We start from the raw sequence: 25,228 nt of genomic DNA, 5'->3' as shown, positions 1-25,228 counted from the left end.
TTCAAACCTAAACGATATAATTAAAATTTACAAGCAAAATTTAAAATTTCGAATGTTTTATTAATTTAAAATAAATAATATATAAACAAAATGAGGAGAAGTTTTTGCAATGACCAACTAAAAATACTTTGTAAAACTTATACCAGAGGTGCGTTTCGAAGGTTTTAATTTAGACTATTTACGAGGCAAACGTAAATGTTATTATTTTTATAAATAAAATAAGTTCATTATATCTTATTATAACCAAGCCAAGGTTACTCATTGGTTGGAACAAGTGAATTTCAATCAATTATTGCGGGTTCAGACTAGCATCACTGAATTTTCTTTAACTTAATTTGTAATTCATTTCGCGCTCAACAGTAAAGGCAAACATCGTAAGGAAATCAGCAGATGGGTACGACTCAACTGCACAATGCATTAAAGTAACCTAATCAATATTTCTTTATGCTAAAGTTTTTCTAACTCTTTGATTAAGAACGTAAAGGGTGTACATACGTAGGATTTAAATAAAAAAACCAGGATGGAGAAACTTCATCCCGCTCTTCAATCATCATCTTCTATTATAGACCTAGCCGTAATATCCACATATTCATTCGTTGTCACCATAAAGATAGTTTAGTTTTAAAAGACATTGCTGTCTGATTTTTGAATCTACTCACTGAAGAGCTATAATAAATAATAAATAAATAAATATTGGACAACATCACATACATTACTCCTGTCCCAATGTAAGTAGCTAAAGCTCTTGTGTTATGGAAAATCAGAAGTAACGACGGTACCACAAACACCCCGACCCAAGACAACATAGAAAACTAATGAACTTTTTAATGAAAAGATAGCATAATATTATTGTTATGGGCAGTTATATACGAAATTATTATTTTGAAATAATACCACTAGATGCCTATAAAAAATGTTAATACGAAATAAGAAAAATAAAGTACAAAAATAACTACAAAAAAACAATTACAGTGAATTAAAACCGAATAGATCCTCTAGGTTTCTAGGTTTTTTAAATAATTTAAACGGATTTACTTGTGCACGTGTGTGCGAACAAATTAGTTTCTTCAATGTATTATTGATATGTTTGAAATATAAATTAAGCATGTGTCCGAAATTTAGAATTTTTGTCCGAATTTGAAAACCTTTACTTAAGATTTGGTATTTCAACTCGACTATCATTACATCGACTATCTTTAAGACTCTTTTGACCCTACTTACAGTCATACTAGCTTTATATAGCCGTTATAACATAAAATAATCAATAATTATATTATCTAAAAGTGCACTTAGCTCATTTTACTGCTGTCGGTACATAGTAACGCAAACCGTTGCGCGGGCGCCTCTCAGCCAGTCTGATTTACTGCTGTCTTAATGAAACCTGTTATGTAACTGGAATTATTTATTATTTCGTACCAACGAGCCCAATGGAAATTGCAGCTACTGTGTTAGATAATAATTAACTTTGTATTGCTATCACGACACTCAATGTTTAATAAATAAATTCTTTATAATTACATTCGTCACGATGAATATGATTAAATCATAAATTTTATATATTTTGTGGAATAATCGTAAGAGCCTATTCATGACCCACGTTTGGGCTAAGGCATCCATCTTGTCTTTTAGGAGTAGACTTGCAATTATTCCCGCACATGGTTGACTGTAGTAGAATATTCTATGGAGTATTTCACATTGAACACCACGGAGTTCTTACGTGTTTATTTTTTTATTTAATTTTTGTTTTTTTTAATACCTGAACTCTGGCTCAGCGATGACGAATCGTAGGTGTAGTATTTTGATTATACCGACCACAGTTGAGCCGCTTGGAAAAAGACTTAATATTTATTTTTACAAAAAAAAAAGTTAAAACATAAAATTAAATGATATCTTTTGGTGATAGAAAGAGGCCCCCAAATCGGACGGCAATTCTGACACGTCAGAAAATAACTCAGGTGCAGAACCAATCGTTGTACAGGCACTACGTGTGTGAACTGCCAGTTTCCAAACTCCGAGCTGCTACTGAGAATTCATTAGCTGAATTTTTTTTTTTCAATATTTTTTTAGTAGCCCAGCCTTTTGAACCCAGCACTTAAGGACCTGTAAGCTTTTAAAACAGCCAATAAGTCAGCTTTAATAAGTTAAGTTATGAATGAAATGTTAATATTAAAAAAATCACAACAATACGAGTATCTTCAAATGACAACGAAATATTTAATTATGTTATTATATGAGAAAAGGTGTCTGTCTGTAAATATTTTGTCGACTTTGTTCTTTATGGGGGACATTAAGGGGCATATCTTAAATCTACCGCTTGTGTTAGGAACCGTAATTAATTTTGTTGAAATATCCACATAAAAATGCAAAGCATTTGCGACTTCTGACGGTTAGAGAGTTGTGATATTTCTATAGAGTTGTTAATATTAATACAATAATTTTTAAATTAATACATTCTTGAAAGTAGGTACATACATGAATGTTGAAAAGAAATTTAATGTGAATTATAAACATGATACTTTACGTACAAAATTACATAATAATTATTCACTTAAAACAACTATGTTTATTTTTATGATGCATTAAACGGAACTTAATTTAATTTTTTAGTAACATTATTTAAAAATAATATAATGAAGACTAGATTTATTTTTTAACAGAAATCAAATAAATTCGAATTATTTTATTTTATAATTATGTTGCATTCAAAAGGGGGTTGTAACAGCTCTATACGATTTTAAACGTCACAAAATACTTAAATGCTCTATAAGTAACCATTTTTTCTAATCGATGAAATCTAAGTATAAATGAAGTGTACCATATCTCTCCTTAATTCTTAAATAGTTATTTATTAAGAAAACAATTATTTAGATTTTATCATAGATATCGGTACTAAAATATATTGAGCCAACTTGTTATATAAATCTGAATGTCACAACATAAACATAAACTTACACAGAAGCACTGAAAAATATTTAAGTTAAATACTCATTGTTTGTATCTCCCTGTAAATTTCCCACAGCTGGGCTAGGCATGTCCTTTTGCGGAGAAGGTTAGGAGCCACTACACTAGTGAATGCGGATTGGTGGGTTCACTAAGTGATGAATAGGCTTCGTTACAAAATATTCTCTTAACGCCGTGCACGAAATGAATTATATACGCATGAAAGTTTAATAGTGTTTACCACCTTAATTAAGATATAGGTTTTGGAAGGGATAGTAAATTGTGCTATTTTTCTTGTACATAACCTAAGTTCCACCCGAACCACCCAGATGTCCGAAAATCCACACCAGCGCGTTTTGTAAGGCACTTTCTGCCTCGCACAACCACTCTGTGGAAACAAACCGACACGACTTGGGAACCTTCAACAGAGAGCTCACACGCTTTTTAAAGGCCGACAACGCACCTGCAAGCCCCCCGGTGTTGCAGATGTCCATAAGTTGTATATGGTAGTAGTCACTTTCCATCAGGTGAGCCTCCTGCCCGTTTGCCACCTACAACATAAATAACAGTCTGTAAATATTCCGCTGCTGAGCTGAGCTGACCTCTCCCGTTGAGGACAAGACTCATGGCTTACCAACCGCGCACCATGCTTCTCCAATACAGGTGGATACACATGTTGCAGAATTTCTTTGAAATTAGACGAATGCAGGTTTCCTCTTGATGCTTTCCTTCACCGTTGAACACGAGGTGAATTATAAATACAAATGAAATTATATTCTACAAAGAAAAAATAAATAAATAGATAACAGTGACAAAAAAAAATAGATTCATAAGCTTCCTTTTAAACGATCTTAAATATTTTCATATAAATATAAGAAAATCACTTTATAACCAACGAGTATTTAACCAATTTATATTTATATTCATCATTATAACTATAATTTGGATTATATAAGCCTTTTATTACAAAATTAATTGCTATATAACACTAGCTGAGCCTGTGGCTTTACCCGCGTTAAATCTGTAAAACTTTACCTATAACATACAAACCGACACCCCCAACTTTACTCTCCTGACTGAATAAAAAAGAATTCGATATCGTTCAACTTTCTCCATACCAAATTTCATCTAAATCGGCCCAGCGATTTAAACGTGAGGAGTTACCTTCGCATTTATAACAGTACAGACAGACATCTTAAACAAAAACAATTATCCAAGTAGTTATTTAAACATCCCGCAATACCAATCGCTCAATTGTATTCAAAGCCATTTAATTAACGATAAATTCAGTTCTGTTTCATTGAAGGCTGCATTGATTTACCATTAGCATGTAGAAGAGACATATAACGAACAAGGAAGAAGATAACAAAGGCATATCTAAGATTGGCCTGACCGCAAAAACTGCCGGCCACCGGCGTGTACCAAACTAGTTGAGAAGATTCAAGCGGAGACATTCCCACATTCAGCTTAGTTTAACAACGTTTTCCATTGCTGCCGACACACGATGTATTTCAGTTATAAAAAAAAAAGGGGGTTAAGAAGGTTGTCATGTTTGGTGTATATTATTTTTGTACGGCAGCCCAAAAACGAGTATAATGTTTTTAGTGTTCATGTATGACGGTTTTCTTTATTTCACAATTATAAATGTCAGTACAGATTTCGAAGTACGTGGTTTCGTTATTATCCTTACAGTCATTATGCCGAGCGACGCTGGGAATAAGTTAATTATTTAACTGATTCAAGACAGTCGTGATTTCTTTATTTTTAAGGTAGGAAAATATATTTTTACGATATGTGTAATGTGTATTATTATTAGTGAATAAATAAACTCTAACTTAACTTTTAAATAAAAAAATGATACGTAAATTTTATTGTTTTCATTGTAAATATGAAAATAATAATAATACCAGTAACAGGTTAAATTTACTTTGGTTAATGGAAAGGCACAAAATAAAAACATTAGAAAAGTAAATACGATACTTGTATAAACGCACCTCCCACACTAAAGATTATAAATAATAATTCACACTCGGTGTGGCACAATTAATTACTACTTATAAAACATCTAAAATATTACTAAAACCGTCGTTTCAAGTTTGAAAACATGACTTCATCTATTAAAATTATTAAATTTTATTGTATATCAATTGTAGTACTTTAAAAATATAATTCATTTAAATTAAAGTTCCACTTGTTATTTCAAATGTGTCGAACCCATTGGACAAGCACAGCATCGTGTCCCTTCTGCCGTATCGGACAACGTCGCAGATCGATGTATGTAGATCTGCACACTATTAACATACGCCATGTCTATTATTTCGAAAATTCAGCGCACAGCGGTCATACCACTTAGCGGTAGCATTTAGTTGGTATGCGGCTTAATTAACAAAAAAAGTTTATTTTAATAAAACCTATATAAAAAAAACTAATTCAAACATTTGTATAAAGTTCGTCAATAAATTATAACTTAAAATATAATTATAAAAGTCAGGTAAGTTAGCTTTCTGAGGATATGTGGATATCTCAAACCATTTGTATGAAATATTGTTTACTAGTGATCCACCTGGATTGACATGGTGCAGTTTACAATTAAGAAATCTTTAAAACTCAAGAATAATGTAGCCTTCTACCAGTGAAAGAAATTTTATAAATGGTTTATTAGTTCCGGAGATTACTCCCTACATACAAACAAATTCTACCCCTTTATAATATTAGTATAGCTATAGATCCTTGAACCAATCACTCTCTGATTTCTTTATAACTAACCATTAAAGTACAGTTAAGCATTCGTTTTATAAGCTGATAATATTACTCCATGTTTTGGAAAACACGTAAAGGCCAACCAAGGCAGACCAAGGTAGACCAACGTCTACCTGAACTCTATCTTTCACTCTCAAATTGCTTTCCCAACGAATTTTGAGATTAAATGATAAAATACTGGCTGATAGAGCTTCGTGTAAGCCAGGTACCACCTAGACATCATATATTCTACTGCCAAAACAGCAATATTTAGTATTGTTGTGTTCTAGTTTGAAGGATGAGCGAGCTAGTCTAACTATAGGTACAAGAACCATAACATTCTAGTTCCAAAGGAGAGGAGCGTATTAGCGTAGCAAGGGATGGTTAATATTTCAGTGCAAATGTGGACCACTTACCATTAGATGGGCCATTTGCTAGCCCACCTTACCACATAAAAAAGAGAGCGTATTTGCGCACCAATTTATGAACTATAGAACCTTTAACTGGCTAGGCTATTATTAAAAGGACCACAGTCGCAGAAGTACCTAAAGAGGACATAATTATTATAAAAAAAATAATTAAATAATGTAATTCAAAGCAATTTAAAATCAAATACATATATAGAGTTTAGGTAACGTATTATATGTTATAAAATAATTAGACTAAGCACCGAGGCGTTTTACATAAACCCTTATTTCTAAAGGAAATGTTGTATGTCTAGCTATCACAATATCATTTGCGCCGACAAGCTTTCCTGTACAATCGATCACACCAGTGCTGAGGTATTGTAGCCCTTAAAGCGTAGGTATTAAGAGTGATGATAAAATACATGTTGCGGGTTATATAGCATATGTGGTTAGATTATGTAGTATAAATATGAAACAAGTTTCTATAATTGTTCAGGAAGGGCTTAATAATTTGATAGACATTACCTTCGTTTATGTTGTATAGAAAGTTTTGTCCTGTCGGTTTATGACGTCATATTGATAGCATTTATTTTTGTCATCTTAATCTGTAATTATGTAATCAAACATTCTCAGACAGAAGTTGTGAATGCCTCGTCGGTCTAATGGTTAGATAAAAGGCTGCAGATTTCGAGGTCCTGGATTCAAACGCCAATTCGGAACGAGTCGAGAATATCTTAGTAACAGCCCGAAGTCTGGAATTTAGAAGTGCATGAACGCCCGAACATAAAACAGTTTTTCTTGCGCCTGAATTATTTCCGTTCGTTTCGAATTTAGATAAAATAGAGTGTGATATATTATATTTATATATATATTATTGGACACAAGTTACACAAGTGTGTACTGCGTAGTTGGCTGGTCTCTCTACGCTTTACATTACATTTTCTTTGTCCGAAATCTGTCAAGCCGACATTGTTACCATTACTGATATTTTTAAATTTAATTTCAGTTAACGATAAATTAATCTATCATAATAATATTTTTATAGGTTATGTTAGTGTTAAACATCCGAGTCAATACAAAAATAAATATAAGAATGAATTTGTATTGCCTAAAAATACTTTTTTACGAAGAAGACACTGTTCATGACACAATTGTTGATCAATTCATTAAACGCCATTTTTTATTTTGTTAGACAAGTCTTACTTTCAAATAATTATATGATTCTAATCACGCTACATATGTTATTACCATATATATCTATATATTTTATTAAGTATTAAATTTATTAAAAAAAAATTTATCATTTTTTTTAATTATTATAATTCTGTAAGTATCATATTGGTATGCATCCAACTTTATCGAAGAAACGTTGGGCTAAGGTAATTAATTTAAATTCATACCTATGATATTTTTATCATAAGAGTTTTTTTTTACAATAAAATGAACAGTTTCCAACCAGAAATACCATCACATTATTTTACATCTGCAACGTGTTCCGTTAACCCACACAAAAGCAACACGACGCGTATCTGTAAACAATAATTGCCATATAATTTACCCGGAGCCGACAACCCTATCGGTCGCCATCATAATGACCGCGCACACGACATATAAACACTATTTAAAACAAACATTCAAATAACAACCTGATAAATCCAATGGATTGACAATCGGTTGGGAACAAGGCTTAACGACGAAGTTGTATAGCACAATTGCAAACACTAATTTAAGTCGGTGCCTTATAAAGTGCGCGGAGTGTTAAGATTCCGTACTTGATCGGCATTTGTATGAGTGCAACTTAAGTGAATCTCTTTGACGAACGCGTTAACCAAATAGGGTTGGCGGCGTGCTGAAAAATTTGCTCTTCAACCCCCCTTAATTGGGTGTAGTGTTGTTTTACATGTTACATACGGGTGTTAGGCTCGTCTGTTTCTCTCACACACTTTTGTGTCATACTTATATTTTAAAGAGGTTTGTTCGATTTTCAAAAACTGCTAATCTGATTTATATTAAACTTTTACGTTATAATATTATATTATAATACTGGCGATGTTCGGAAGTAAAATATTCGGAAAAGTTATCCGCTGAAACTATAACAAATACATTGACGTATCTAATTTAAATTTATATATATATTCTACATATTTATATATCTATAATAAGATTATAGGTGGCTAAAATTTGTTTGTTTGTATGTAAGGAGTAATATCCGGAACTAACGATACAAATCCTGTGTCGAATTATCACTAAGGGTAGTAATAATCATATGATTTTTTTTATAAACTGCACCCGTGTAAATCCGAGGCAGATAGCTAGTATTTAAATAGTTTGCCAAACTGGCAAATGGGCCGCCTGATAATAAGTGGTCACCACTGCCATACATTGAAATAACAATGTTCTCCAACCTTGGTAATTAAAAAGTGTTGTCCCTTGAGCATTTATTTACACTGACTCACTAACCCTTCAAACCGGAAATATACTAAGTTACCTTTATTTTATTTTTTAAACAAATTGCTCACATTGGTCATCGAAGTTGGGAACTGAGGTGTTATGTCACTTGTTCCTAGTGTTGCTGCTGTTGGTTAGAACATATAATGAGTCAATTGGAGTATCCGACTGGTTTGCTCAAAGCCTTACAACACAATACGTGTAATGTAGTAAATAAAAAAAGTTTCCGGTAACTTTACATTTATTTCAACACCGTAACATGTCAATTCAAAAGCGCTTTTATAAATTTGAATAAAGAATATAATGATTATGATGTTGATTGATTTATTTAAAAAGGTATATTAGGACTTGTGACTTCTTTCTCACTGATATTTATAGGCATCAATTAAAAATGCAAATAATTTTAACAGATTTTAAAATATGTTATATAATATTAAAGAAAAGAAACAAATTAATCACATTTTGTGAATTGTTTTAATCTGGTTTAAGTATTTTAATATTTTTTTGGTATAAATATTTAACTTACTTCCACCAAAGGAGGCAAGTGCTGTTTAAGTAATTAGCGCATACATATTTTATATAAGCATATCTTAACAATTAAATTCATAACATATTTATACATGTTGTATAAATAAATATTATTATTTGATTCTTGGTGGGATTTTATATCATCCGAGCTATTGTTTAAACGTGCTAAATTGTATCCGATAGTTAGTTACTTGATTTGCCTAGAGCGGGACTGCGGGATGTATTGTGATAATGTTAATCTTTCATGTAATTAAATTAATATTTATTTTATTTTTATATTATAATATCTTTAGTTGTCTTCATTTCTTAACCATGTGTCCGGCTCACATAGGGCTGCTACTGATTTGTTATTGCGCTTCTTTTAACGGTGTCGTGGTTCTGATTTGTAATATTGTTGTGATTATTTATTTCCAACTCATGTTAAATCTAGCTAATCATTTTTATTTATAGCGTACACTTCATGACAGGTTGAAGTTATTTTTGTTACTTGCATGATATTTATAATAGATGATTGCGGGTTCAAACTCGGGCAAGAACTGATATGTTTTGAGTCCCTATTACACGTGTATAATCGCATTCATACTCAATTCAACGCGTACATGTATGGGATGAAATTCTTACGTCACGGCACTGAATTTACAATAACTCCTGGTAATTTCTCTTTTCGCATTTTTTTTTTTTATTTTTACATTGTCGTCAACAAATATGCAATACTGACGGTAGCCCGCGGCTTCGATCGCGTTTTAGGGACGTCAGGTGCTAGGCATAAACAGCCTTTGTCCTCGGAGTTGAAGCTAGCTTCATATCTAATTTCATCAAATTCCGTTCAGTGGTTCGACCTTGAAAGCGTAACAAACAGACAGATAGACAGAGTTACTTTCGCATTTATAATATTAGTGAAGATTGTGTCAATATTTTTGCCAACTGTATTTATTTATAGAATCTTGCAATGTCATCAATGCGTGTTCAAAACACGAAGGTAGAATTATTCCCTTTTTGAAATCGTAACGCAACAAATTATATTATAAAATTTAACGTAAAGAATTGTTATTAATTAGCGACGAATACTAAAATAGAAATAGAAAATAGTATAATAAAGAACATGATGGGAATATCAAGCGTCTCACAGAACTGGATCTAGGCTTAGCCGTAATCCAGGATTATAATGACGGGAGATAACCGCTCAATATCCTGTGTGTTTAATTGAAGTACTTAGCTCGGAAAGGATAGAAAGATATTAGCCGTATACGTAGAAACACGTTCAGCTATGATATTTTGCATTATTGAATAATGTGAGGTAAAAAACCTGACGAAACGTTGGCAAGTATATAACGTATCAAATCGATACTAGGCATTCATTATTGTTTCTTTGTTTTTCGTATTTTTATAATTTTTCGTTTAGATTCGTAATTAGACGGATGAGACATCATAGCAAACTCAAATAATATTTTACTTTTTTAAAGTCGTTTGTTCTCTTTTTATAATTTTTTGATGATTTCTTTATTTTTTCTAATGTCGGCTGTCAACCCGTGACCGGCGCTAATTAAGTCGCCGTCGCTCCATCTCACTGAAACAGACACTGTTATTCTTCTACGTGTCAAATAATGCAACAGATGGCATCTGCGACACATATATATGTATATATAATTTGTACATTTATTTACATAGGATTGTTTGGTAACAATCCTATGTAAATAAATGTAATTAAGGTCGTAATGGTTTACGACCTTAATTACACACAAATAAAATTAAAAATTACCGTACAAATTATAACCAAGAGACTTAGCAAGGATGCTAGCGGCATTTCCCCGTTCAATCACAAAAGTCAACCAGCCTTCTACCACAAACGGAGGCGACATATACAATACATTTATAATCATATCATGATGTATAAATATTTACTATTTACATATACCATACAAATATAAGTATTTATATTTAAACATAATTTAACTTTATATAATATTAACATTGATAGTTTTTGTCCCGCACGCTTTGCAATGCCTATTTAAAATGTTTCTGTAAGCAATTATCCGACGGCTCATACTATCTATACGTACGTACTTTGTAAAAGCATTATTGTATATATTTATCATTATATATATGTACATATTTGGACAGCAACCAGTCAGATGAAAACTTTAACTTTCAAATTAATTAGCGAGTTCAGAAAAACACAAATAATAAAGAACCTGTAATGTTGGCTGCGATGGAATGATTAAAAAAATAATAATAATAAAAAGTGGTTAACAAACCACCGGATGGTTAGGGGTCACCACCGTACCATAGAAATTGGCGGTGTTAGATATGTTAACTATTCCTTAAAACCCAATGCATTACTAAACAAGGTAACTCAGAAGTTATATCCCTTGTGCCTAGAACTATACTGGCTCACTCACGCTTCAAGCTGGAACACCATAATAGTAAGAAGTGAAGTTTACCGATAAAGATCAACTCATCGCAATGTATTCTTGTGATGAGTGGGTGGTACCTACTCAGACCGGCTTGTGCAAAGTCCTACCACCAGGTTATATAATTAATTCTAATTTCAGCTGATATATTTAAACAACAAGATAATAATACGATGTATTAATTTAATACCGTGAATAAATACGTGTACAGGGAGATATTCGCACTAATCTTCTATCTCATAGAACAATCACGATTCTAAATAGACGCGCGTTGATGCGAACAAATTGGCGAGAAGGATCACACCTACCGTGCACTAGGATTTTTTAGTCTTGATATTTGTATAAAAAAAATCATACTGTTTAAATTTTGATGTAATACTTTTAGTAATGTTACTTAACAACTACATAACCTTAAATGATTTTGAAATTCCACTGTGATTTCCGATAGCTATTATGAAGGCTTTATTATTGAATATGAATTATTCGCATGCACATTAATAAATCAATGAGGTTTACTTGTATATGAACCCGTGACCTTTGGTAAAGATTGAAGCCTCTGTTGGTTTTTAAAACGAACAAAATCATTTAAATTTCCAACAACAGCAATCACAAGCCACTATCAAAGCTAAAGTATAGTTTAAATCAAAACCAATTAAAATATACGATTATAAATTATAAATATAAACTTGTAACTAAAACAAAATGAACTTATCATCGCCCGCTGTCTTCAACAAAATGCATCGATGCACAATTTGCAACACAACATGTACCGATATATTTAGACATGATTTATATGTCTAAACGCGACGGGCACGCCATGCATCTTACGAACCAACGGACTAATATTCTCGTAAAAGACGGCCGAGGAAGCGCCTCTGTGATGGATCGACTGACCACGTTTTCAATAATATTGAATAAATTTCCGCATAGAAAGCCATGTCATTTCGTTCGTTTGACAAGCTTGTATATTGATAGTTATTTTCAAATTAAATTCATTGCGTTTAAAATTAGTAGCGGTAAGTGCCATTTGATATAATGGCAAGTAATTGGTGAGTTAAGATTTGTATTCTTTATGCGTAACGCGATCCGTTCGTTCGAATATTAATATCTATTTAAAGGCTGCATCGATAATGATGAGGTCGTGTTAAAAGTTTTTTTTTTATCATAACTCTTTTTTTTATTATGGGCGATTAATAATTATAACATTTAGGAAGCCTTAATTAAAATTAATATATTTTTGGATGTTTTTTTCATTAAATGCTTAAAAAACTTAGTCGATACTATATTTTTTTACGTTAATTAAACTCTGCGTAACATTTATTCCACGCTTTATAAATAGAACGCAGTAATGTGAAGTTAACATAATTTGTTACACTTGACGTAAATAAAACTTACATAACTGTTCTTTCTTTAAATCGAAGTAGTTTTTAAGCTAATTTGATATATTTATCATATTAAAAACGACTAGTATTATTGGTTGCTAATTTTATTTTCATATTATATCTGATATAAAAATGTGTATATGTGTGTCTAAGTATTTGTATTTGTGTGTGTACTCACGCTCTGTTTTCAGTTCAGATAGTTGACTTTAAAACAATTAATTTCTTGCTTTTGCATCTATAGATGTTCTTTATTGAACTTCCTGATTGACCTGTAGAAATGCTATTAGCAATAGTATCGCCATTTATAATAAAAAAAGTTAAAAGAAATGTTTTTTTATTTAAATAAAACAGTATCAAGTTTTTTCAGTCGCAGTATGTACGCGTGCGGAAACAATAGGGGATCACGGGCTCAATTGGCCGGTTGTAATTTGTTCCCATTGTCTATGGCTCCCTTCCTCTGACCCCAGTTCCTCTTGGGGGCCTTTGTGAACTTAACTTATATATTATTGTGTATTAACAATGTCCTAATTTGATACGTGAGCTATGGGATATATATTTTTTGCAGTCGTATTTTGTTACAAGGCGAAAGTTTAAAACAAATTATAATATAAACAGAAGTAACTCAAATTAACGACAAACATTTGCGGGATACTATACAAATTTAAACATTTGTAAATAATTTTAGGTTAGTGTGCAAGCATCCTAAGACCTTAACGTTAAAATAAACAAAGCGCTAATAATAAAATTACTACGAAATATACTTTCATTGAAAAAAACTTATTTTATCTGATATCTTTGATTATAATGTATAATATACTGTTTTATATACATATACATTAACCCCTAATTAATTCCTTTTATTTCGAATATCACCTGTACAAAGAAAAGAGGAATAAAAACGGGTCATATGCCATTTTTAATTACTCTATGATAAATAAGCCACAGAAGAGTACATTTAAGTCGTTTAAATAAACATCCAACTTAAATACCAACCGCTTCCCGTCGACAATGACAAAACTATACACGCGACGCCTTTTAGCCGAGACAAAAAAATCGCTAAACACTCAAAGACAAAAGTGCTTTTCAACAAGTAAGTCAGTTACTAATGGAGCGGCGTCCGATCTCGGGGACAGATCTGGGAGCAATTAAACTTTAGATTCCACCGGCCACCGGAGGCAATCAAAATAATCACCTCGATTTAACACTTTCCTACCTGAAGGTACATGATAAAAGAGTTAAGGCTCCGTTCACACTATAGTAACTTTCTGAATACGAATCTTTGTATATGAAATAGATTATGTGAACTGTGATTTAAAGGGAAAAGTTTTTTAGGCGCAATATTTTAAATACTCTATACAATAACAAATTGCAATTAATTGATTAATTACATAATTTTTAATTATAAAAAATAACCTAATTACGATATAAAATAGTCTAGTTAATAGTCTTATCTAATAGTGAGTAATGAACGCGTTGAATTTAAAAAATGTAGAACAAAAACATAACGTTCGGTATCTTGAATGAGGTTTTATATATTTTTAATAAGTTTTTTTTTTTTAATTATGTTCACTCGCCTTAATCAAATCTGTTACTTTGTGAGTCATTACCAAAGTCCGTTTCAACGTGCGTGTGACCTTCTACAAAGCGGTAGCCGAAATGCAAATGCGATGCAGGGCTCTTATGCAATTTTATTGTGCTTTTATTTATTTCGTTGGTCGAATTTAACTGGCCACATTCCCCGGTCTTCGTCGATGTTTTTTTTTTTGGAACGCAAAATCAAATATTTTCGGTTACATTTGGAAATGTCGAGATTTTATTATTTACTACAACATATAAAGGAATAATATAAATTTTAACGAAATTTAAACTACCATAAAAATGCTCTATTTCAGGTATAAATAATAACTATCATATTAAACAAACTATTTCTTACCAATTTAATGTCACGATTTCCAAGTATCTCAAAAACTGACCTATTTCATAGAATGTCATCCTTTTAGCATATTTTCAATATTAGTTACAACATCACGTTTGTCTGTCTGACGCACAACTTAATTTAAACATAGATTTTAAGCTTTAAGGAAATCTGTTAAACAAAATAGACGTACATTTTTTTTCAATTAATTTAAACCTTTCTGGTCGTTTTTAACCAAGATACATAAATAGTTACTTGGTGGTAGGGCTTTGTGCAATACCGTTTGGGTAGTGGTACCTCTCATAACTTATTTTACCCCTAAGCAGCTCTACTTCTTATTATTCCAGTTTGAAGTATAAGTTAGTCAAAGTATATTCACAAAGTACATTAGTACTCAATTTTAAAAGTTGATTTGCATTGTCGACCCAAAGGAATGGTTAACATATTACAACTAAACTTACCTCAGGTAACCAATTTAAAAACTAAAATTATTATTATTATTATTTATCTTTCTAAACGTTAAACAAGCAAACCCGCGACAAGTGATACTAGCTTATTATATTATATTCACAAACAGTCACAGAACGAAGGATCTTCAAATATTTCATTATACAGGTTCGTGATACAAACTCATTTTAATTTATTATATTATGCATATATAACCTTATTTATCTCAGCGAGTGTCGTGCGTTGATTGGGTTCGTGAGTAGTCGAGATATTGTTCTTTTAAAAAGCCGCTGATTGAAAGCTTTTAAAAGCAACAACGCGTATTGTATTGTCTTAAGACATGCGATGGGAGAGTTTAAAGATATTTTTACGGTGGAATTAAATTTATATATTCAGAACAAGTATTCAATTAAATAAGTTAAGAAATAAGTTGCTTAATCAAGGGATGGATTGCGTTATTTTAATAATTGCTAAAGAATTTGTCCTGTTAGGTATTAAGATTACCACCAAATTGAAAGTTAAGCTTGCGTTCCTATTTTTAACGTATATAACATAATGATTTCTTGTCATGTATGCCTTAAGATATATTGTCTAACTGCCTCGTTGGTCTAGTGGCTAGAGAAGGTCAAAGACCTCGAGGTTCCGGGTTCAAACTGCAGGTCGGGTCAATAAAAAGTTATCGGGTTTTTCTAAAGTACGTAAAGCCAGTTCTGCGTCTGAAGTTTTCCCGATCGTGTCGGATTTGCAGTCCGGAAGTGCCCCTGTGTTTGCGCATACACTAGTTCACTAACATACGTCCTACGTATTGGGCTAGTCTTCCTTGATCAGCCGACATGAGCGAAATCGGTCAAGAAGACTTCGTATTAAGTTACGTGTGTTTTTTTAAGTTAATAGATTTTTTTTAATTATCATTTCACCTCACGTGTTGTTCATGCCCGTGGTATATTCTTTCTATGATTTGAATTAACTTCAATTTTATGTATCCGTATATTTTTATTTCCAGACAATTAGTTCATATGAGCCACTTTTGTATACGAACATTTATACAAACTGTAATTTTATCTTTGACGTCCCGTTTGTTTCTAACTACAGTTTGATCGTTGAAATATATAGATAAGGAACGCCTGCAGCCGCAACTTTAATCGTAGTACCTTGAAATAATAATTACAATAAACTATTATAATATCAATTGTATGCAAATATAGACTCTATTGACTTGTGTTACGTAATCAATTACAGATTATTTCATTGCTTAATAAATAATTAAAAAAATATATAGACTGTTTAACTACTATATAAATAATATTCCTAAATCAAAACAATTAAGACACGACCTTTATACAATTTTAATATATGTACAGATTTGCGGAAGAGCCCAGATGGGCCAGTGGCTAGAACGCGTGCATCTTAACCGATGATTTCGGGTTCAAACCCAGGCAGGCACCACTGAATTTCCATGTGCTTAATTTGTGTTTATAATTCATCTCGTGCTCGGCGGTGAAGGAAAACATCGTGAGGAAACCTTCATGTGTCTAATTTCAAAGAAAATTTTGCCACATGTGTATTCCACCAACCCGCATTGGAGCAGTGTGGTGGACTATGCTCCAAACCTTCTCCTCAAGGGAGAGGGAGGCCTTAGCCCAGCAGCGGGAAATTTACAGGCTGCTAATGTAATGTAGTGTAAAAAAATGTAAATGTACTTATAGATTTTATTTATGCAGAATTAATGAGTCATTATTGAATTTTCTCAACGCTGTCTCGCGCCTGACTCATCCATCCATCAGCGTTTAAATTCCTTATAAAAACTCCAAGCGACTTTATGCATTTGCAAGACTTCTTCGAAAATCTCACTTATAATTCTGCAACAAAATCACAAACAATGGCGGAAAAACCGCAAAACATTACCGCCCGAGCGAGAACCCGTTCACATTAACCAATTAAACCTATGTCATAATCGAGTCTCAAAACCAGTTGAGCCACAAACAAATTATAGTCGGAATATATAATCTTGATAGTTTTGTAATGTTACACACTAGATTCTAGGTCTTCTCCAATTAGAATGCGTAAATTCAAACCGCCTACCGTTAAAGTAAAATGTCGCGTATTGCCAAACGCGACAGTGCAACGACCTGCATACCGACAACCTGATCTATGTGATGACAGAGTTGTTGTTAGCTGGTTCGTGTATGGTCCAAGTAGTAAACTACAGCGGGAATATCACGCGGAAGCTTAATCTATATTATTAAATTCGTGCAGGTCTACGATACACTCGAACGAAAACTATCCACAATTATAGGTCGTTACCAAATAATAATTTTTTAATCGATAACATATTTCCGCAAAAATTGTATAATCGAGATATTTCGATATCAAATCTATGAAATTCAATGACATGAAGTTCAACGGGCGGCCATGTTTGCGTTTACGGGTGCGTTCGGAATGTGTGTGCTAAATAAAAATTCCGTGCAGTGGAACGGTACTTACTGTATTTATATTTGTTTAGTTTTATTTATTTTACCCGAGCGAAGCCGGGTTTTCACGTAGTAGGTTTATACCAATGACAACCAAATCACACTGTCTTTAATCATTTCAGGTTAAATCTTGTTTTTAACGAAGTCATTGTTTGTTTTCTATTTAAGGTTTTGTTTCTATGTATTGTAAGTATGTAAGTATGTACGTATACGTAACTATGCTTTTATTATACAAAAATGAAAATTGATGTTTTTGAAATCGGATTACTACGGACTTCATTATCGAATTTTTAAAATATAAATACAATATCAAAACGTCTGAGACAAAACCTCCTGTACATAAAGAGGCACAATGAAAACAGCCTGGAAACGATTTATGGAATTCTTATTTTAAATTGAAAGTTTTTATTCGAGCAACAACATCAAAGAGGTTATAAACATATTAATTAATGTTTTATTACTTATTAATAATAAAACTCATGGCTTGGACCACAGATTATGTAACTGCCATGGTCCATTCATTTTCTAGATAGAATAAAAAGGCTCAAGCTCATTTTTCGCTTCATTTGCAAACTTGTTTCATTAGTCATTTCAAAAACTATATAAAACATTTCTGATAGCGTAATAATATTTAATATATGACTTATTACAATTTCGTTTATATATTTGTTGCTATTTTATACTGTCTTGTATTGAATAAAGATACGTAGGGTGTGAACTTGTAATAGGATTCGTAAAGAGTTTTGGCGTTGGGCAGGTAGACTAATTGTAAGAAAATACCAAATCATTTTTATTTTATGTAATGTTATTTTTGTATGTTTCAATCGGCATTGTTGATAATAAAAATAAATATCAAGTAGCTTCTTGTTTAATTACATATAAAATTATTATAACTTCAATAAAACTAAAAAAAAAAATAACTAAGAATATAAAACAAATATAATTAAAAGTAGGACTTTAACACAGGTATGGTTGACTAAAATTTAACTAAACTCTTACTTTATGATTTAAGACAAAAATTGGATCGCTTCTCAAAAAAATTAGAACATAAAACCTAGTCTAAATGATCCCCTGCTAAGCAATTGCTTTCACGTCTATTAAGGAAATATGAAGATTTTTCCACAACGCCTCTCCAGACCAGATCGGTAGATACAGATATGAAAACTCATTGCTTATCCGAATTTGAATCCATAATCTTCAATTAAAAATAAAAATACATATTCTACACTTACAATACACGTATAAAACATTAAACAAAGGAAAAATAGATTTTGTTAAATATTTACAAAAATTACAAAACTTTGAAATATTATTAATTATATATTATTTTATAGAGATTTAATTTTACTCCCTAGTCTCATTAATAAGATAAACACTACTATAATGATTGATTTAATGATTAATTTGACTAGGAAAATGTTTTTTTATTTATTTATATTAAGAAAGCAGACCAACTAATGGCTAAGATTTGAAATGACATCTTATAGACATTGACTGCAAAAATGTAAACCGTTTTACTTGTCACTTGTATAATATGAGATGTTACATCTCCTGTATCTGTGACTCACGCTCGCACACCATTCAAACCGTAACAAAGCAGTACGAGGTATTGATACTGACGGTGGAATAACTGATGAGTATATAGTGTATAGAATATCCAGTCCATCTGTAATTCGGTATCCTAAATAACATCACGCAATAACGCCCGAGCATTGTCACTGCTGATATTCATGACCCTGTAATCGGTCACAGGTAAGCAATTAAAATATACAGCTATAAACATATATAACATTGTTGGTCCCCAATGTCTGAGAGGATGTAATATGCTACGACTACTTCTGTATTAAAGTCATCAATGGTTAAGAATAATGTGATCAAAATTAATGCTAACTAAGCATGGCTGATATCCGATTTTATATACATAGATTGTATAAAGGATATTTGGCTTAAATATCAGTGTTGACCGATTTCAAATGTCGGCCTGTCTTTGTTTAACTTCACATTCAAGATTTGTGTTTGTAAAAACGAGTTTACAAAAACGAAAAACTATTTATAATTCAAAGTAATTAGTGCAAACCGAGACCGAGTTCCCGACCAGAAATATTTACATGTTGCATTACAATAAATCACTCGATTCACTTTCCTAAATTGATATTGTAATCTTGCGTTTTGTTTTGTTTCGTTCGTCGAATAAATGAAGACGTCGCTTGATGCGGCTTCGTTAAATTGCAATCTCGCCATGTCGTCAAGACGTTGAGTTGGTATTGTTTTAAAATATATTTCTTTATTTATTTTTTTTAATATGTGTGTAAAATACCATAGCGAAATTTTGCTATACAATCCTCTATCCTAGTTAGCAGTAGAATAGCTGATGTTTAGTCTTGGACAAAACCCACCACAAAGTGAATTTTCCGTGTTCTTGAATTACTAGAAAAATAATTACCTAACTATTTATATTCAAAGGAGATTAAATATTCAAAATTAATTTTGTAACAGTACAAATTATTTCCGCTTATAGAGTTGTAAATCACGCTATTAAAATCTAAATTTAAACTTATAAAGTAATTTAAATAATTCTCTTCGACATTAAAACTTGCAACACGATTCGACTCTACAGCGCTCCTGTTCCCACTTATCGCATACTCCGATACAAAATGGAAAATCACGATATACAGAAGCTAACTTATGTCCTGGTCTCATTCCTGTGATATGTTCATCTGAACAATAAATATTGGTGGCCAATTAAAAGCACAGTGCACCGCCCCATGAGATTATGACGTATCAAGTTATGATATACTGGTTGTTTCGTATTGTGTTTTTTTAATCTGTAGAATTAATTTAGTAAGTATTTGTTTATAATCTGGAAATAATAAATATATATTGAAAGTTGGTACTTAATCTCTAGCGTCACTGGAAAATAGATAGAAAGAAAAATTACTAATATTAATTCATTATTATTAAAATAAATAGTTAAGTCTGTACTAAAAAACAATCGATTTTTTATAATGCATAAGAAAGCACTACTTAATCAATGTACATAAAAACTAGCGTGTTTTGAAAAAGTTCTAAGTACATAACAATAGATGTAATGATGTCATTAAAATGTATAATCGATTATGTTGGAATGGAATCGATTTTATCCAATTATTCGTTCGTATTTATTTAATACACGGTCCTATTATACTTTTATAACAAATACAAGTCCATGCTACGATTTGCTTCTCGTTTTACGATATTACAAATTCAATGTGAGAAATTCATCTGCATGTTACATGCGAGTGGATTAAATTGTTTTGCGAATCGATTAACTTCTCAATCCCGTATCGATTCTATGTCGATTATTTTTTATTATGATTCGCCTTTTTAGTATTTACCGCTCCATATATCTTTGTATGTTATATTTATAAAACGTTGTTAGAAAAATGTACATTGTAACAAAATGTAATAATATACTAATATTAAAATGGACCGGAGCTGCGGAGGTTACTTTGAGAGCTACCCAAGGTAATTCGATCGATTCGAAAATAATGTCTGAAATTCGACTTTTATATTTTATAATTTTGTATATTTCTAACATATTTATTCGATTTTTTTTCTTATTTTTTTTTAAATGCTATTCATTTTTTAAATGAATTTTTATTAATTGGTAACACTAAAGAATGTCAATGGTTGCCAAACAAAAAAAAAAAATCATTTTCAACTTACGGAGAATTTCCCGAATTGTTTTGTCTTTGCCTATTTAAATATACATGGAATAATTATTGATTACTTCATGATATCAATTTTGGTGTATGATGGGAACCTCGTGGATGCTGGTGTGGAGAAAAAATTAAAGTATGTCAATGAGCCAGTCATGAGGTTTCCATGTGCTATATGGGGTCCACTATAATCAAGTAAATTGTTCTTCGTCAATCTCGCTCAGCTGAGGAGTTTTGTGGTAGTTCCCTCACAGTCAAGATGCAGACGGCGTTGCTACTAACACAGACATTTTAGTAATAATGTCTTCCTGATATAAACTTGTTAAATTGTTTTAAACCTTGAATACCTATTAGCTATACGCATCTGAGACATATTTCAAACTTGTGAACAAACTGCTCGGTAATCCTTAACTCTCATCTCTGAAAAGTCTGCTTGACCCGACCTGAGATTCGGCTTATAACCTAATCACTAGAAAATCGAGATAGTTTTTAAAACAACACTTCAAGGAGCTTCGTTGTTTTCAATAGAATTACAACGATACAGTGAAATCCGATTCTCGTACAAGTGAAACCTCTCGTCGCATAAAATTTAATACAAATATATCACATAAGTACTAGTCAGGTGTTGGGTATAAAAAGTAACCAATGTCCTTCCTTGGAGTTCAAGCTTGCTACATAACAAATTTCATCAAATTCCGTTCAGTGATTTGGCCTTGACAGCAAGATAGACAACAACAGACAGACAGAGAGATACTTTGGCATTTGTAATATTGGTATAGATTTTTTTCACTAAAGAAGATGTAAACTCCATCAATTACTGTATTTAAGGCATGTAACTCGTATTTATAATTCGGTGTGTGTCAAAACGATATCACTTCGACTATTAAAATAAAATAGATGGTCGTTTCTCGATTTCTTGACAAATTGATTGTTTTATGTTGTTGGGGTTAGCTTGGGCCAACGTTTGAACCAGTACGCAAACGGTTGGTTATAAGTTTTGTGAGTTAACTAGATTGTGATGCTGGCTTTGTTCGTGATGTCCATTTGTATATAATTTTATAAAACAGGTTTACTTTGTTTTTTTTTTATATAACGAATCGTATCTTTTGATAATTTGTATAAATTTGAAAAAGTAACTTCTGTATTTGATTTTTAGTAGTAAAAATGTTTGTAAAATATATTTCATTTAAGTAAGACTAGACTTTACTTTTAGCTGCAGGTTCTCGTGAAAAAGTTTGGTAACAAACGTACATTAAGTTTGTATTTTCAAACCTCGAACATAAAATATTCTAAGTACGAATTATTTAAAATGAATATACCAGTATGTATTTCTAGTATGTATTCTATATTCGCAATTTAACTCCTTCAAACAACATCAACAAACGTTTGCCCATCACTTCAACCTACTCAACCATAAACAAATTATAAAATGTTAATAGAATAGAACCTTTGACTTTAAACCATAATACATCATTGTCAAGCAACGGTCCGGCCGGTTTAGGATAAAGCGAAACGGACAGTGGCACAACTTTCTCTTATAAAGGTTATTTCGAACCGTTACATCATATTTTCCTTTTACCGTATAAACTAAAACACGACGCACACTTGATTTCTACGAAGCCGTTTTAAAAGTTTCGTACTTTTTAAATAGTACCTTCGTCACATTTTAATTTTGTTCGTGCAAAAAAAAAAAACTAGGTCAAACTGTCACCTGTCATTCTCAGAGAAACTTCACGAGGTATTAATTGCATATTACGTGGTTAATTAGATTTATTATGTAAATATAATATGTGTTTACCTTTGTAATTTTTTAGCATTGTGTAAAATTTAAGTAAATTATATCCAACCTTTCAATATGAAATGTATAGACATAACACATATTTCACATAACATAATCATAATGATTTTATAAAGAACTGTAGCTGCGTCATTTCTCTAGCAATCAGTTTTTAGTCTACGAATCCCAAAAAATCTGAATCTTGAGTTTATTCCTAGTAAAAATACTTAAATAATTAACTTCATTGACCGATAATGATAGAAAATATAAAATATTATATAATAATTATGTTTGAAATGCGTGGGCCACCCTCAAGTGTACGTTGCTCGTAATTTTTCTATTAGTGCTCCTTAATCGACCAGTTCCCACATCAAGTGAGACATCACACTTAAACGAAACGCTCTTAATCTCATGACCCCCTTCTAACCTGTCGGATAAAGTATTATAACTATTAATTCATACAATTTAAGTAATGACTGAATTTAGAAAAATTACTCATAAATATTTACTACCGGTCAATTTCTCTATACGACCAGAATTAAACACCGACGACCCGTACCACATATGAGATAAAAACTTACACGTGTTAAGGATGAAATCAGGGTCTCATATACAGCAATAAATATTATTGAAACTAGTTTTAGACAGCGGCATCAGTCGCGAGGGCGCTAGAGGGGGACAGATGCTAGGTACCTATGTCCAATGTCTAGTCGCCTGGTAACGTAAACCTAAAATTTTGAGATCAGTTGAGTAGTTTAGACGTAAAACCGTAACAAATAAATAAAATCACTTTCGCGTGTATAATATTACTTAAGATGAAACTATTTTGATCTCGGTAAAAGCAAAATTTCAAGACCAAACACGAGTGATACCTTTCCAAGGGTCTAATTCTGATAACATAATATGTGTATTACGAAGATAAAAGTTTGTATGCAACACTAACCTCAGAAACTATTTATGACCACAACAAAGATGACTCTATCACGAATAGGTCCATGCTTAGTAAAAAATAAAAAAAGTAATAACAAAAAAAAAATACTAATTTAAACGTAATCCTAAGACTTCGATCGGGATGTTGTCTGATATTTATAAATAAAAAAACGACTGTTATAAAATACAGTTTAAAAATAATTTTGAGTTGGTATTAAAAATAAATTGCCTTTATTTTTATAATTTTATATGTATGTCAAAGAATGACACACTTACTACAATTTTGCAATGCCAATGCAACCGATGCGATTCACTCAGGGCTCCTGATTCAAGAGGACTTAAGCCACAAACGTAGTTTACAATAAAATCGAGATGCTCCTGGTGACGTCACTGTGTGATATCTATAAAATATGTGCACACAAAGCTTAAAATTGAATTGGGAAACGGAACTTACACATATTCTAATAAAAAAAAAAACAAATACAATCTTTAGTTTTAACCTAAGCAACAGTTAAGAGAAATTAAATAAATAGAATTAATAAAACTGCTTAAACATCCCGATTTAATATATTCATAATATATTAAAAAGTGAAAACATTAATAAGCACATATTAAACCGGAACATCGAGATAGTTTTTAAACATAAATTTACGAACATAAGAATAATAGCTTCCGAATGCCGCTATGGTTTCCCATGGCTCATTATATCTTACGTGGTAAAATGAACAAATTTATTGATGCCTTAGTATGGGAACATACTATAAAACATTTGATTAATGTTAATATTCGTAAGCCGTACACTAAACGTCATCACTAAAGAAATTTGTCATTCGTTCAACGAAATAATCGTAATGAGTTGAACATAACACGTTCTTATCTCCGATCAATCATTCGTTCGTTTTGACGTACACGGAACTCTAACGAAAATTTTATCACATATTCGCAATATATAGGAAAATCACAAAATATTTATCTAACACGCTTATTGGTAAGGTAACATGTCCCAAGCGATTGTCATCTGACCTCTGTCCTAAATGAACAACACAAGCCACTTAACCTAAGATTAGCTACTAGAATTAATCAACACTTTGACATCCATTAATACTTTAAACCGTTGAGTGTTCATCCATTGCAT

The sequence above is a fragment of the Vanessa tameamea genome, chromosome 22, assembly GCF_037043105.1.
Source record: "Vanessa tameamea isolate UH-Manoa-2023 chromosome 22, ilVanTame1 primary haplotype, whole genome shotgun sequence".
Lineage (NCBI taxonomy): Eukaryota > Metazoa > Arthropoda > Insecta > Lepidoptera > Nymphalidae > Vanessa > Vanessa tameamea.
The sequence above is the reverse complement of the archived record's forward strand: the minus strand, read 5'-3'. Positions refer to the sequence as shown.